This window comes from Anabrus simplex, chromosome 2 (genome assembly GCF_040414725.1).
Source record: "Anabrus simplex isolate iqAnaSimp1 chromosome 2, ASM4041472v1, whole genome shotgun sequence".
NCBI classification, from domain to species: Eukaryota; Metazoa; Arthropoda; class Insecta; order Orthoptera; family Tettigoniidae; genus Anabrus; species Anabrus simplex.
The window spans coordinates 378,247,356-378,262,877 of record NC_090266.1 but is presented as its reverse complement, the minus strand read 5'-3'; the positions used below and the strand labels follow the sequence as shown (position 1 = coordinate 378,262,877).

Below are 15,522 nucleotides of genomic sequence, written 5' to 3'. Positions count from 1 at the left end.
TCTTATTATTCCTTAAGTTACATTCCACCTATTCATAGAAGAGGAACAGCAACTTTCTGTACAAGCTTCATACTCATGCTCAATATTGACACCCACTTTACCTTATACTCTGTATGATAAAATGTCCGAGGAGTAACACAAGAAACAACTCCTCCAGCCAGGTGTATTGTATAATTAGCGTTGGACTGTATTTACAAAGATAGACCTATACAATGGTCAACACCTTTTTCATCTCACATTAAGATTTTATCGAGACTGTGAGAAATAATGCATTATGTTTTTAAAACATTTTAATGTGGCAACACTGAACTTTTCAATTAATCATGCTCCTTTGTCTACATACATCACTTCAGAAGTTTTAAAATTTGTTTATTTTCACGTAAACTAGTTGAAGATGATCCATAATGGGTTGAAACATGTCCCAGTTTTACTAGTTTTATGAGTATACGCACCATATAATTGTAAGTGGCTTGTATCAACAATGAATTTAACAGGTGGACCAATACAAATATATTTTTCTAAATAATTGTAATTCATTTTTTTTAAATACACAAGTCAAATCACTTTGTTATGGCCCCTGCTAGAAGTGCCATCTGCAGTGTGTAGCCCATGATGTGAGCCCCTGGAAGTGAGCTGGTGAAGTGGGCATATTATCGTATCCACAAAGACGTACCCGAGATGCTGTCAGTTGGTACAATATTCTATTCACATCTATTTACACATTAACACACACATAACCTTAATCGCAGTATCACAACAAAAACACCTTACTCCGAGATAAACAAAGCCGCAATTTAAAAAAAGCCAATCGCTGCACATGGAGATTACAACCTTATCATACAGTTGAAACAGAGAACTACTGACAGCCTACATCGGCATGTCAGCCTAACCACAACATATGTTCACCAATGAAACTCCTACTAAACAGTAACTTGTTCAACAACCAACTTTTACCGCCATGATTGTCCCCTTATATATGTGCCTAGCCACTCTTCTAGAAAGTTACATTACAGAATATATCTTCGTGAAAATTATAGAGTGCGTAATTCACAGTTTACAATGGATGGAATATTCTCAATCGTTCTCGTCACCTATTACCATTCTGGAAGTTACAGTGTGTTTCACAATTATGGATTACAATTTATATATACAGGTAAGAATAAATTATAATATAAATTGACAGGCATTTACGTTAACTGAACTGATATAAATGTTTATACACAGTGCCTGTTCCATGACATAACCTCAAAAATAACGCGATCATGTACACATGATGTAATAATAATAATAATAATAATAATAATAATAATAATAATAATAATAATAATCGCAAAATAATAATAAAAATTACTTGAGCTCGATATCTGCATTAGTTACTCATGGGTGAGAGAATACTGTTTTCATATTATACCAGTTATAGCACTTCGGTTATCGCACTTGTGTCAATATCCCCCTTGTAACTTGAAACAATTTCCACACTTTGTCACACTCATCAACTTTGCCTTGGACGTAGATAGTATCTTCTTTCTCCCTCGATGTCGCTGGATGGGCTCTCCTCCTCTTGATCACCATGCGCTGTATCGGGGTTGCCTCACTGCCAGCCCTTTCCTCGATGATAGTCTATGTATTCTCCTCACGATGACTAGATGATGCTGTGTCATTAGTCACCCCTCCTCCAGGCTTACTCTATATACGCAGTGGTTGGGTGACTCGCCGCAAATCCGATGCATAGACATTGACAGGAGGGTTGGTCTTCAATAAGTAGACCCCATGGCCCAGCTGTTTATCCATCTCGATGTGATAAACCCATTTAGGTGTGAGACCTGCGTGAAACCCTCCAATCTTATTACTGACTGGGTGGTTACGTCGCAATACTTATTGGCTTGGAAGGAACATCTGAGTCTCTTCGACATTTTGACCCTTGGCCTGGGTAAGGGCTCTCTTCTCGGCCAAAGCTCGCTTCTCATTCATGTTCTGCTGCTGCTGCCACTCTATCAGGGAAACAGCTGCATCAACTTGACCAGAAGTGGGTGGTGGACCAATCTCCCATCCCCTGTGCCATACAACTGTCGACCAAGAAACAGCTCTGCTGCGGAATAGCCGCTGACATGGTTGATGTGTCGTCGCAGGGCAAAGGATGACTGCAGTATCTGACGGTCCCACAGTCGATGTTCTTTGTCTATCAGGTGGACTCGTAGCAGCCTTTTCAGCTCCTGGTTCCATCGTTCCGTTAGATTTGCCGTTGGGTTGTAGATAGTGTTGGTCCAGTGCTCCACACCGCATTCCATCAACATTTGCTGCCACTTCCTCGACGTGAACTGACTCCCGATGTCTGACAGAATGCACTGTGGATAAACGTAGCGGCTGAATACCCCGTCTTGTAGCAGGCTGGTGATGCGTCCTGTCATGGCTTCAGGTATCGGCAAGGCCTCAATCCATCTTGTGAAGAGGTCAGTGATTACTGGGAGTCCTGTTTTACCCCGTGGTGTTCTAGGGTAAGGACCTTTCAAGTCCAGGGCTATGACCTCCCACGGGCGTTGTGGCCGACTTCCTCATTGGCAGGAATCTGCCTTCCTGTTGCTCGCCTTGGTGCGGGCACAGATGTAGCACCCCTTCACGTAGTTCCGGATGTCTTTCCGCATGCTGACCCAGAAGAATCTTCGTCGGATAGACTGATATGCCTCTTCGCCTCCTGGACGTCTGGCTTCCATGCTGTCGTGGAACTTCTCGAGGATGTCCGTTGTGTGCTGTCTGGGGATCAACATTACTGCAGGCGTGTCAGAAAGGTGCGAGCTGTACATCAAGAGTCCTCTGTCAACCAGGAAGTTCTTTTAGCACAACTTGAATTCCCTTGGGACAAGTCAACTATCTGTGTTCTGTCTCCTAATCCACAGCATCATGGTCCTACAGGGCTTGTCTTGTTCCTGCCACTGTTTGATCACTCCAGGATCAAGTTCTTTCTTGATGATCATAAGGACAGGTTCCCTAGGATCACTCTCAGAATTTTGTGGGAACTCCCTCTCGACAACAGTGTTCCTATCTTCAGGTTCCATCGCCGAGTCCCTAGATAAGTTGCTGCTCCTATGTTCGTCGGTCCTTGGACGTGACATACATCGAAATCAAATTCTGCGATTAGCAGGGCCGACCACATCTACTTAGATTTTGAGCCCAGAGACCGAGTTCAACCATTTGAGAGTGGCGTTATCAGTGTAGAGCTGGAACTTCCTTCCTTCCAAGTAGCCTCTGAATTTGCCCATGGCCCACACCATGGCTCAGGCTTCCTTCTCAGCAGTGCAGTAGCGTTGTTCGGTGAGAGATAGCTACCTGCTGGCATACTTGATGTCCCTCCTGCCATCGCACCGCTCCTGGAATAACACTGCTCCTAAGCCACAGTGCTGGCATCCGTCTGTGGGCACATCTTCCGCTGAGAGTCGGGATGGGCTAGACCAGGAGCATTGCATATCGCAGCCTTTATGCCTTGGAATGCTATCTCTTCCTTGCTGGTCCATCGGAACTGGCGGTTGTCATGGAGTAGATCGGTGAGTGGTATTGCCTTCTCTTCGAAGTGTGACACGAAGGTGCTATACCAACCACACAAGCCAAGGAACTGACGTGCTTGTCGCTTGGTCCGCGGGTGTTCACCCACCCCCCCAAACCTCCCCTCTACCGTCGCCAAATACAATCTCAGAGCAACACGAATTAGATCTCAACAGGCAGCTACACAGAGCGCACGGTTCCAACACCTAACGTAAGTGAAACGACATACGATTTACTATTACACTTTCATACCACATCATTTTCACACTCATTATTTCTACTTCCAGATACTTTGTTTTCACAACATATATGCTTCTACGATAAATTCAACGTGCACCCTACCAGGACAAATAACATTCAACGCGTTCTTACAAATGTCACCAACTCAACATATTACGGCACACGAAAAGAAGAACATGCTCCATCAATACTATTCAAGACTCTTAATAGCTCTAACAACAGTAGCTGCCCAAAATATCGCCAGACATTACAACCAAATATTACCTGAATTGCAAGCAGATTATACAAATACTTATCTAACCGCTATTATGTATATAGTTATATATTTTTACGGACCCATTATATCGGAACATCATAACTAATCAAATACTGTTGTGAAAACTTCGTTAACCCCATTTTACCCCAAACAATGTATATATAGCACCACATATTAATAATGTTAATACAATGTATTTTTAACAAGGTCTATATATACCACTGTTTTAGTTATGTGTCCAATTTAACAAGATTATCCAATGCCTATGCTCAACAAAACAAATAATTTTCTAAAAGTTCAACCCTATTCCAAGACATAAATAAGAATAATAGGCTTTACAAACTGATACTTCAGTATTTAAGATATATGCCAACAAGGTATTGCATACTAATATTTTAATCACAAGCATCCAAACTAATAATTCTACATTTTCATATGACTGATCAATAATCAATTAATGTAATTTAAGAACCAGTTTTTAATGTATATTACTGAACTTACTACCATTAATTCACACAAATGTATGTATATCTCATTCCACACTGTACAACCCAGATTAGATAATGATAACATGAAAAATAGCATGTAATTTCATGGATGATGTATATTAGTTAACTACTTACCTTGACACTGTATGCTGGGAAACTTAGGATTGACAAATACAATAGCTCAAATGTACCAAGACATACATACCAACATTTATGATCAGTTGGACTTATTTTAAGTTTTAATCATTATATGTGATGTTTTTGTAAAATATATCTTTTATGCATGTCAAGTGAAGATGACCCCCTAGGGGCCGAAACCGGTCTTGACCATATTTACTAGCTGAATGTGAATAAATTTTGTATTGATAAGGTGGTGACTTATATTTATATTGTTTTTGTAAAGCTTGATTCTCCTCCGGTTACTTTTCTAAGCCTTCAGACGTCAGGACATGGCCAAGATATTCTAATCGGGACGGGGTGAAGTGGCACTTCTCCAGTTGGCAAGTCAGTCCATGAATCTTCAGTCGTTCCAGCACTTTCCTCAGATGTAAATGGTGATCTTGAAAATTCTTCTTCGGTACGACCATATGTGAAGCCCAACAGGATGTACAGGGTTTGATGAGACCTTGCCCTCCCATACCTTGAATCTTCTGGATGACAAAGTTGTGCTTATCCGGGTTGATTGGATATGGACATTGCTTGATGGGTGAGGAAGAGCATCATTCAATGGTGTGTGTTACCGTGGTAGTCCATCCTATTTTAATGGTGATGACTTCCGGAAAGTCATTTAAGGTGTGCCTCAGCTCTTCTTCTTTACTCAGTTGAAGATGTGTTAACTGGATATCTCCCAGGTTTATGTCAACTTCCGTATCCTTGTTAGTCCGGAGATTTCATCGTGCAACTCAACCCTCAGGCGTCTGTCTTTTCCCACAAAGACTTCATGAGCTGCATAGTCTAGGATCACCTTGTATTCCACCATAAAGTCATGACCTAACATGATGTCTCGTATCAGGTTCTGAATCACAGCAACATCAATTACAATAGGCATGTTCATGCATTTAGCGGTTAACTTAGTCTGTCCTGGGATGAAATAGGTTACCCCGTCCGCTGCTCCCATTACCATTCCGAGGTGGTGAGCCTTCATGGACGGTAGTAATCTGGCGACAGTCCCGTTGACAAATTATTGGATTGCTTGGTTGTCGAGTATGGCAGAAAAATTCTTGTTGCCAATCCTTAAGATGATAGCTGGGTGGGGTAGGCCTATTTTATCCACTATCTGACCAATCTCTCTCCTACTTCACCAGGGCTGCTTATCTGTCAGGTCTTGAGGCGCATTCCTGTTCCTCGTTCCACCACCCCCCCCCCAATCCAGAATGGGCCGGACCTAGTTTTCCGACGTCAAGGCTGGGCACTTGCTCGTCAGGAGTCCCACACTTCCACACTGGTGGCACTTCCAATCTGTGCTGGCCTCTTCCATAGCTTTGCTCTTATGTTCCTCCACCAGCTGGGCGATGATTCTGCGTAGATCGTCAAAGGATCTGGGTTGTGATACTTTCACAAGGGGCCGAATCTTATCTTGGAGTTGCTCTGTGATATCTGGTAAGATCTTGTTTTACCGAGCTCGATAGCTGCAGTCGCTTAAGTGCGGCCAGTATCCAGTATTCGGGAGATGATAGGTTCGAACCCCACTGTCGGCAGCCCTGAAAATGGTTTTCCGTGGTTTCCCATTTTCACACCAGGCAAATTAATTACCTTAATTAAGGCCACGGCCGCTTCCTTCCCACTCCTTGCCTTTCCCTGTCCAATCGTCGCCATAAGACCTATCTGTGTCGGTGCGACGTAAAGCAACTAGCAAAAGAGATCTCGTTTTCGCTTCCTTCTGGGTGCAGACGCTTGAAGAGATGGTACTTCTTCATGCCAGAGGGTTGTGCCTCAGTCGCTAGCTTCCTTTTCACGGAGCTCTTTACCCCTTCGGATTAACCTAGCGAGGAATTCCCTCCTGAAGTCCGTCCAGTTTAGATTTAATCTACCAAGTAGCGGCTTGCCTCTTTAATCATGGTGTAATGAATTGCACGAAGATGTCCTCTGATAAATTAGTCCTTCCCAATAGGTTGACCGACCCTTCGACAAAGCTAGTAGGTTCTACTCCAGTCGCCCGTGAAATCCTAGAAGGCTCTCTATAATCATCTTCGGGCCTAGGTGTCCTGTATTGCCGGTTAGGTTTGAGGGGGTTAGAGGTGTGGCGGTATGTCCTGTTTGAGTCAATATATTTTCTACTGCATGAAGGATGCCCCTTATATTCTGCACATCTCCCTTGATGGTCGAAATCTGGTTTTCTATCCTTCATTCAACAGCAGAAATACGGCTCCCAAGATTTCCCTCGATGGCAGATATGCATCTTTCAAAATTTCCCTCGATGTTAGAAATCCTCCCGTCAACCTGTTGTTTTATGCTGGAAACTCTGCTTGAGCTCCAAGATATCCCCTTCCAGCTGGCTTATTCTACTATCGATCTGGTCAACCTGTCCCAGTTTTGACCTGATGTCCGATATCTGCTGCATTAATCGATCGGTTACGTCGCAAATTTGTGATGAAATTTTGTCATTTTCGGTTGAAATTTTTGATTCTAGGCTCTTTTCTACATTGTAGACCTGTGCGTACACTTGTGCAACCTGTCCAGATAGAACTGAGTTAGCTTGAGAAATTTAGTCTGAATTTTTGCCTGAAAGTTTGTCATTTACGTCTGAATTTGATCAGCAAGTTTGTTGTTCTGTTCATGAGTGCCTGGATCATAGTCATTATGTTAGAACACATTTTGGGAATATTTACCTCATCTTCCGATGTTTCATCATAATCTTCGTTGATTTTGATGAATGAGTTTTGGGGATCTTCTCCCTTCTCCACGAGATCTTCCCGTAGTCGAGCCTGTAGCAATTTAGTTTTCCCGTTCATCGAGAGATTCCTCTTGGTAAGTTCGTCTTTGAGCTGTCTGAGTGTCATATTCTCTAGTATCACTTGCATTTTGGTCTACTACACTTGTAAATTTTTACATCTTGTCCCACGGTCGCCAGTTAACGTATCCACAAAGATGCACACGAGATGCTGTAAGTTGGTACAATTATTTTATTTTCATCTATTTACAAATTAAGAACATCAACAAAGCTGCCATTTAAAAAAAGGCCAATCGCTGCACATAGAGATTACAACCTTAACACACAGTTGAAACAGATGACTTCTGACTGCCTACACTGGCATGTCAGCCTAACCATAACACGTGTTCACCAATGAAACTCCTACTACAATAACTCATTCAACAAGTAACTTTTACCGTCAAGATCGTCCCCTTATACATGTGCCTGGCCAGGCTTCTAGAAAGTTACATTGCAGAATATATCTTCGTGAAAATTCTACAGTGCGTAATATACGTGTTTACAATGGATGGAATTTTCTCAATCATTTTTGTCACCTATTACCATTCTGGAAGTTACAGTGAGTTTCACAATTATGGATTACAATTTATATATACAGGTAAGAATTAATTATAATATTAATTAACAGATAAAAACATTAACTGAACTGAAATGTTTATATACAGTGCCTGTTTCATGACATAACCTCAAAAACAGCGCGATCACATCGTATTTACACATGATGTAGTAATAATAATACGAAATGGATGCAACACTTCACAGCTATACATACAATAATAATAATAATAATAATAATAATAACAACAACAACAACAACTACAACAATTGTAAAATAATAATAACATTATTCGAGCTCTATATCTGCATTAGTTACCCATGGGTGAGAGAATATTGTTTTCAAGTTTTACCTGTTATCGCACTTCTGTTATCACACTTGCCTCAATATGACACGACTGACAGGCTTGCTGTACATATTGCACTTCTTGCTATCATGGGCAAGGGAAGCAATTTAACAGAGTTGGAGAAAGGTATGACCACCCCAGTTTCTGTAGAATTTGCAGGTTTGTGATCTTTTTTTTTTTTTTATTTTTTTTTTAAGTATAGAGAGAAAGCATTTGTAGCAGACTTACACTTCTTTCACAACACTGTCACCAACTTTATAGTATATTACCCTGCATGCATAATACATTTCACAAAATTTGGCAACACCATCATTTCATGCAAGAAATAATCCAGGGAAGTAGAAGCTTTTTACATCTACAGAGAAAATTAAATTAAATTCTCTCAAGATATCATCCATAGCTGAGCATGGAACATAATCAAAACACTTCAGCCTTTTACAACTGCAGTCAGATACAGGTGAATGGCTTTAAATGCTTATTTTATTGTTCAAATCTGTCACGTGGCCAGTTCATTTCCTCTTCTTGCTAGTTTTCTATATCTTAACTTCCCCATATTCACTGTTTTCATATAAATGCATTTAATTTATCAATAAGAAAAGTAATTTTAACATAGATGAGAGTGAATCAATCACACCTTCATGATAAATGGATCACCTACACTAACAAACAATGAAAAGTCTCTCAAACTTTCCATGTTAACACAGTGATTGCTGCAACCTGTCAGGAATTCTTAAGTGGTCGGCTCTGCTGTCATATTCTTGGCTCTCCACTTTCTTAGCCTGTGATGTATGGTCATTCTCCCTTTATAGCTTTTACATGTAAACTTGAAACATCAATTTTGCACCACCCTCACAGTTCTTACCCTGACCAAATTGTGCCTTAAATACGTCAGCAAAAAACATATCTACCAGACTGCACCATCTTGATTTTACATTTTGAGTAACATTCCCCTTTTTCCTTTGGACTGTTCAATTGTTTAAATTTATTTTCCCGCCTTATGTACAAAAGTTTGGGTGTTCCCACTTTAGAACAGGCGAATTCCAGCTGACCATTTGAAAAGCATGGACTCATTATTAAGGGTGGCAAAAAGACACACTAATTTGAAAACTAATTACACAGATATCGTATTCACAAAGACGCACACAGGAAATGCTGTCAATTGTGTACACTTTTTTATTTACAAATTACACACACACATTAATGTACCGCCATACTGAACTGACTCAAAGAAGAAGAAGAAGAATAAGAAGAAGAATAAGAAGAATGCCACATTAGCATGGCAACCAATTACCAGCACCACAAAATCACACAGGGTAATAGTCTAGAACAACGCACCTTTGTCACCCAAATTTTGCAGAATATCGTATCCATTTGTACATAGATTATTGGAGACTTGAGAAGATGCAAGAAAGCATGTTGTGTCGTACATTTCTAGAAGCCAGGCAAGGTATATAAAAGGACGGTCTTGAGTTGAGTTGTTAGTGAAAGTCGGTAGTCGAGTGTGTGAACTCATTGTGTTGCTCAACATTACATTGGATTTCTGCATCATATTTACAGGCAATAATAAATTATATACTATTAAATACATGTCCTTACATTAAATAAAGTCGTATTAATAAACATAAAGCCGAAGTATCGTGACATAACCTCACATGTTTTGTTACACAAGACAGATCATAAAAAACACAAATAAATAGGACCACGATTTATAGCTACCAAATAAAGTCCGTACTGACAGCCTGTCATACATACCTACATAGATAATAATAACAACAGACGTAAACAACTTCATAGCCACATCTCACAAGTAATAATAATAATAACAACAACAACACCTACTAATCGAGCTTGAGATTTCCACTATTTACCCATGGGTTTGGAGAATTGTTTCCAAGTTATACCAGTCAATTACACTTGCATCATAGTAAGCTCAGACAGACAACTGTTCAGGTATTCCCATTGTAAAGCAAGTACCGTAATGGATAACTGATTAATTGGAAAGATAGACTTTTAAAGTTGGCTGTTAACCTGTAGGGGCCGATTGCAGAAACGATGACTAGTTTTAAGCCTTAGACAACGTCTACCTAAACGTTTAAATTAAGCACGATCTTCCATTGCATAAACAGTGTTCAGCTGGTTTTTAACTGGACATAGTTTAAAGTTTCAATATTGGTTTGAAAATGGCAATAAAAGTACCTTTCATGCAACTCTTTGCTTGTTGCAACCAATGAAATTCGTCAGTGCACGCGCCCAACGCCAGACAGCTCTTCGTCTTTCTACACATTACTCAAGTATGGCTATAGAGCGTTCCAACCTTAAATTGCAGTACAGCAGTAATGGGATAATTTCGTCTCTTTCCTTCTCCCATGTTTTGCGGGTAGCGCTGTCCTACTCTAAGGCAGCGGGTTTGCCAAATATCCGTAAATCAGAATGTTATCGGTTAAAACGGGTGAATCTCGTGTTATGTACAGAATTTCAAGGCGCATTAGATGCCGTTAACAAAAAAAATGTAAAAAATAATGTAGTGTAAAAATGGTAATATAATGGAAAGTTTTGCCAAATGCAAAATCTTCATTGCATAGAACTTATCATGCCATAACTCCTATTTTATATTCATTATTTTCCTAATTTTTTCACTGCTGGTAAATAAACATTTCAGCTCGATGTAGATAAGTTTATTTTTAAATTTAAATGATAACAAAATGCAGCATATGAGTTTATTTTCAGTCATGTTCAGGGAATTTTATGTGTAGGCACGAAAAAGTCAGTCGCTGGCCAGGGTCTTTCCTATTGAATTTGCATGGGGGGTCAAAGCGAGGCAAATGGTCTTCAGATATGGAAGTTATTTTTAAAACAATCCCGAAGTTCCTATCTTGCTTAGTTATTAATTTGTGACAGGAAGAATATCTCCTTGAATTTTGGTTTCGCGCGTGACTCGGCTGGCTGTCTCTTTGACATTTCCAGACAGTCGCATGCAGTGCAGTGCTCATTTCGTCAGTAGTATGTATAATAGTGATTGAATACATATCAGTGACGTATGTACAATTCTTGAGGGAAAGTGTATTTCGTTTGTGTGGTTCGTGAGTTCGTGCTCGTGCGTGGAGATCTAATTTCGAAGGAAATGTGCAGAAGGATCATGGCGTGGTTAAAGCAAAGCAAACGCTCTTCGAATATGGAAGTTACTTTTAAATCATACTTGAAGTCCCTATCTCGTTATCTCTTTAATTTATGGCAGGGAGAACGTCTCGTTTGTTTACGTTTCACGAGTGACTCGGCTGGCTGAGCTTTTCAATATACTGACAGCCGTGTGCAGTGGTGTTCATTTAATCAGTATTATAAGATTGATTAAATAAAGATCAGTGATATATATATATAATATTTAATGGCCTGTGGCCTCCGAAGAGGCCGAGTGCAGGTCTTTCCAGTGTTGATGCCGCATAGGCGACCTGCGCGTCTATAAGAATGGGGCCCTACCTTGTGATGAATAATAATGCTGAAGACGGCACACACACACCCAGCCTCCGAGCCATTGGAATTAACCAATGAAGGTCAAAATCCCCCACCCGGCCGGGAATCAAACCCGGGGCCCTCTGGACCAAAGGCCAGCATGCTAACCACTTAGCCATGGAGCCGGACAAGATCAGTGATAAATGTATAGTTCCTGAGGACAAGTGGATTGTGTTTGTGTAGTCTGTGTAGTTGTCAGTTCGTGCTCGTGCGGGGGTTCTTAGTTCGAAGAAAAAGTGCAGCAGGATGTATAATGGATCGTCAAATTAAAAAGATACGTTCCGTAGGTGAACTCAGGGGAAAAGAACGCAATATTATAATGAGTGTCCTCGGTTATTTTTTAAAGACTATGAATATGAGCAGCGCAGTCAGTGAAACAGCTAAAGCTACAGGTTGTTCCGAAAGAACAATCTATGCTATAAGGAAGGAACACACACATGGTCCTTTGCGAACTCTCGCAAAAAAAAGCGAAAAAAGAGAAGGACGACAGAAAAATTAAATATGATGAAATTGTTAGAAGTGGAGTGCGTCGGGTAGTTCACTCTCTTTAATTTGCTAAATACCACCGACATTGAACGTGATTTTGAGTCGCGTAAATGGAGAAGATTCTTTGCCACGATTTTCCAAAACTACATTGTATCGCTTCTTAGATAATATAGGCTTCCGTTATTTAAGACGGGGTAATAAAGCAGCTTTCAATGAAACCGATGAAATTATTAATTGGAGGCACAGATATCTCAGGGAGATAAAACGTTTGAGGGCACAAAATAAAGCTATAATTTACACAGATGAATCGTGGGTAAATATTGGGCAGACAGTGACAAAAGAATGGAAGAATACGACAGTGAAAAGTGCACGGCAGACCGCCACTGAAGGGGTGAGTTCGGGACTTAGGCCACCGAAAAGCCGAGGACCCTGATTTGCCTTAGTCCACGCGGGTAATGAACATGGTTTTGTTCCAAATGCTGAACTAAAATTTTTATGCCATAAAAACATAAGACAATTGGGGAAATTACGTGAACGAAGTAAAGAAAAATGAGTTTTGTGGAAAGCAGACGAATTACAGGACGATGTCGACGATGAAAAGTTTTTAATACGACTTTCTTCATCGTCCGGATTATCCTCAAGTTCATCTCCCGAACCCGTTTCATCCAAAGCGGGAACATCAGGCCTTGCAGATATGTTAGAATGTGTACGTCCAATGTCTGAGAGCAACGTCAGTGATAAAGGTATGTTGTATTTATTTTACCATCCTACAAATATTAATTTATGAATGAATGAACTTAAAATTACAAACGAAAAATGTGGAACTGTGACTCCCTGTTTGAGTCACACTCGAGCGTGATCTTCACGAGTCCATTTCGCAACAGCGCGCTCCATCTACGCTGTACTGCAATTTAAGGTTGGAACGCTCTATAAAAATGAGCATGACTTGCCCGCAGATAAGAGTGTTGCTTTCGGTGGCAATTAAATCTCAATATATAATATTATAGACACTAAAGCGATGGTAATACTAAATTCCCATGAAGGGAATTAGATATTTTTCCACCAATAGATCATATCAAAAATCAGATCAAAAATTGGATGTATGGCTTTTCAGGTGTTTGCTCTATTAACCAGCATTTCGTCTTAGGTCTGACACTAGACTCGTCAGAGTGGGATGTGTCAGACCCTACCCACTGATGCTGGGGTGTATGCAGGTGAACTTATCAGAAGCCTCTTATGTGGCACAGTCTGATAACTGCATACGGGAGATAAAACTCCACAATGGAATTAATGCCCGCCTAGCAATTCCAAATGGTAATACTAAATTCCCATGAAGGGAATTAGATATTTTTCCACCAATAGAGCATATCAAAAATCAGATCAAACGCCTGAAAAGCCATACATCCAATTTTTGATCTGACACTAAAGCGACACGCTATCGTACAGGGAAGTGTAGCTTTGATTATAGCGTTGTTACAGTGAGTGTAATCTACTCATAAATATGGTGGCTTCGACGAAAGGAAGATGAAGCAATAGCAATGTGTAACCGAGTGTGTTGTACGGGCTATACCGGGTATAGATGTAGCTTACATTCTGGAGATCGCAGGTTCGAAACGCATCATCAGCAGCCTTCGAAACGCATCATCAGCAGCCCTGAAGATTGTTTACCGTAGTTTTCCTATTTTTTACACCGGACAAATACTAGGGCTGTTATTATGGCCATGGCTCTTCTTCCCCAGTCGTCCTCTTATACAATAATCACCATCACCATCACTTGCCTTTTCCTATCCTATAGTTGCCGAAAACTTATACGATTATATACATAAAAACCACATACAACCTACTTTTAAGTTTTCACTATTATGTGTGTTTACTTGGCAGTAAACATAAGTGAATCCCTCCCGGTTGATGATGTGACAGCCCTCTTACGATTGGGGCATGTAATTCTGATATATATGTAGTCGAAGTGACCTATAATTCTATGGAAATTACCCCTTGTACATAATAAAATATATCGGTTGCCAAGAATTGTATTCAAATTGACAGTTACCGGACTGTCCCTTTGTAAGTCGCAAGAAACAAATCTCTTGAAAAGCAAAACCTTATTTTAAGATTTATCTCCCCGTACACGTCAAATGAATTGCTGCGATTTAGTAGCGGGCGACCCACAGAGAGGTCGTCGGACTAAATTTTCTTCCCGGAATCGTCTTAACATGATTATACAAATTACATGTTTTATGGTACATAACCTCTGATTGTGATTCACTCATCTCATTTGAGGTTAAACAGTGCTCTCGGCAGTGTTTAAACATGACCAGTTGAACATTGGTTTTTGACATTGTCTAAGTGATAAATAACGTCTCTGCTATGCGGCAGCCATACTTAGGCATTGTTTAACCATAGACATAGTCTAAACATCGTTTCTGCAATCGGCCCTAGGAGTTTCGCTGCGATGAGAACAGTTGTCACTTAAATTCACAGGAGTGTCACACAAGTTACAGGACTACAAGAAATAAAGAATACAACTGCATATACAGTATTATATTCATGGGATATATGTGCTGATGGTAGATGGTGTCTACGAAGTCCATGAGAACTCGCTACACTGGCTAGGGTACTACTCCAATGAGCTTCCTTAGTTTGTATACTCAAAGGAGAGAGAAAGAATAAAAGAACTGTTACCAAGAAATACTGTACAGTTTGAGGAGACCTGTAGGAAGGAGTATGGGAAGCAAGTGCATATCTTTTGAACTAAATTACAGTTCGAGGACATCTGATGCACTATACGAGGTACCAGATCTCATCTCAAATATGTCCGCTCTCCTCAAAATGCCAAAACAGACAGCAGGGACAAGCGCCACACATCAAGGCCATATTGTATGTGATGGGTGCTGGTCATGGAGGGAAGGAGTGGAGAGTCCTGGAACCAGTGAAGAGGCGCATAATTAGTGATGATTTGGGGGAAAATTGTGCACTTTAAGACCATAAGACACAAATTTTGAAGTGCCGTAAGAATTAACCAAGTTTTTTTTTTTGCATCAAGAAAACAAAATGAGCCATTTAACAACGTTCTATGACATCAATAGCACATGAGCTTAAAATCTGCAAGATATGGAAGAACTGAAAACCAGTGTCGCCAACTTATATTTTCAAGATCCGCTAAATACTACTAAAAAT

At 40.4% G+C, this 15,522-nt stretch overlaps 1 protein-coding gene across 1 annotated transcript in view; it reads right to left on the bottom strand.

Annotated features, from left to right (window-relative positions):
• The window catches only part of Bruce (BIR repeat containing ubiquitin-conjugating enzyme), a 1,406,664-nt gene that overhangs the window by 943,848 nt on the left and 447,294 nt on the right, over nucleotides 1-15,522 (bottom strand). The gene's annotated exons all lie outside the window — the stretch shown is intronic.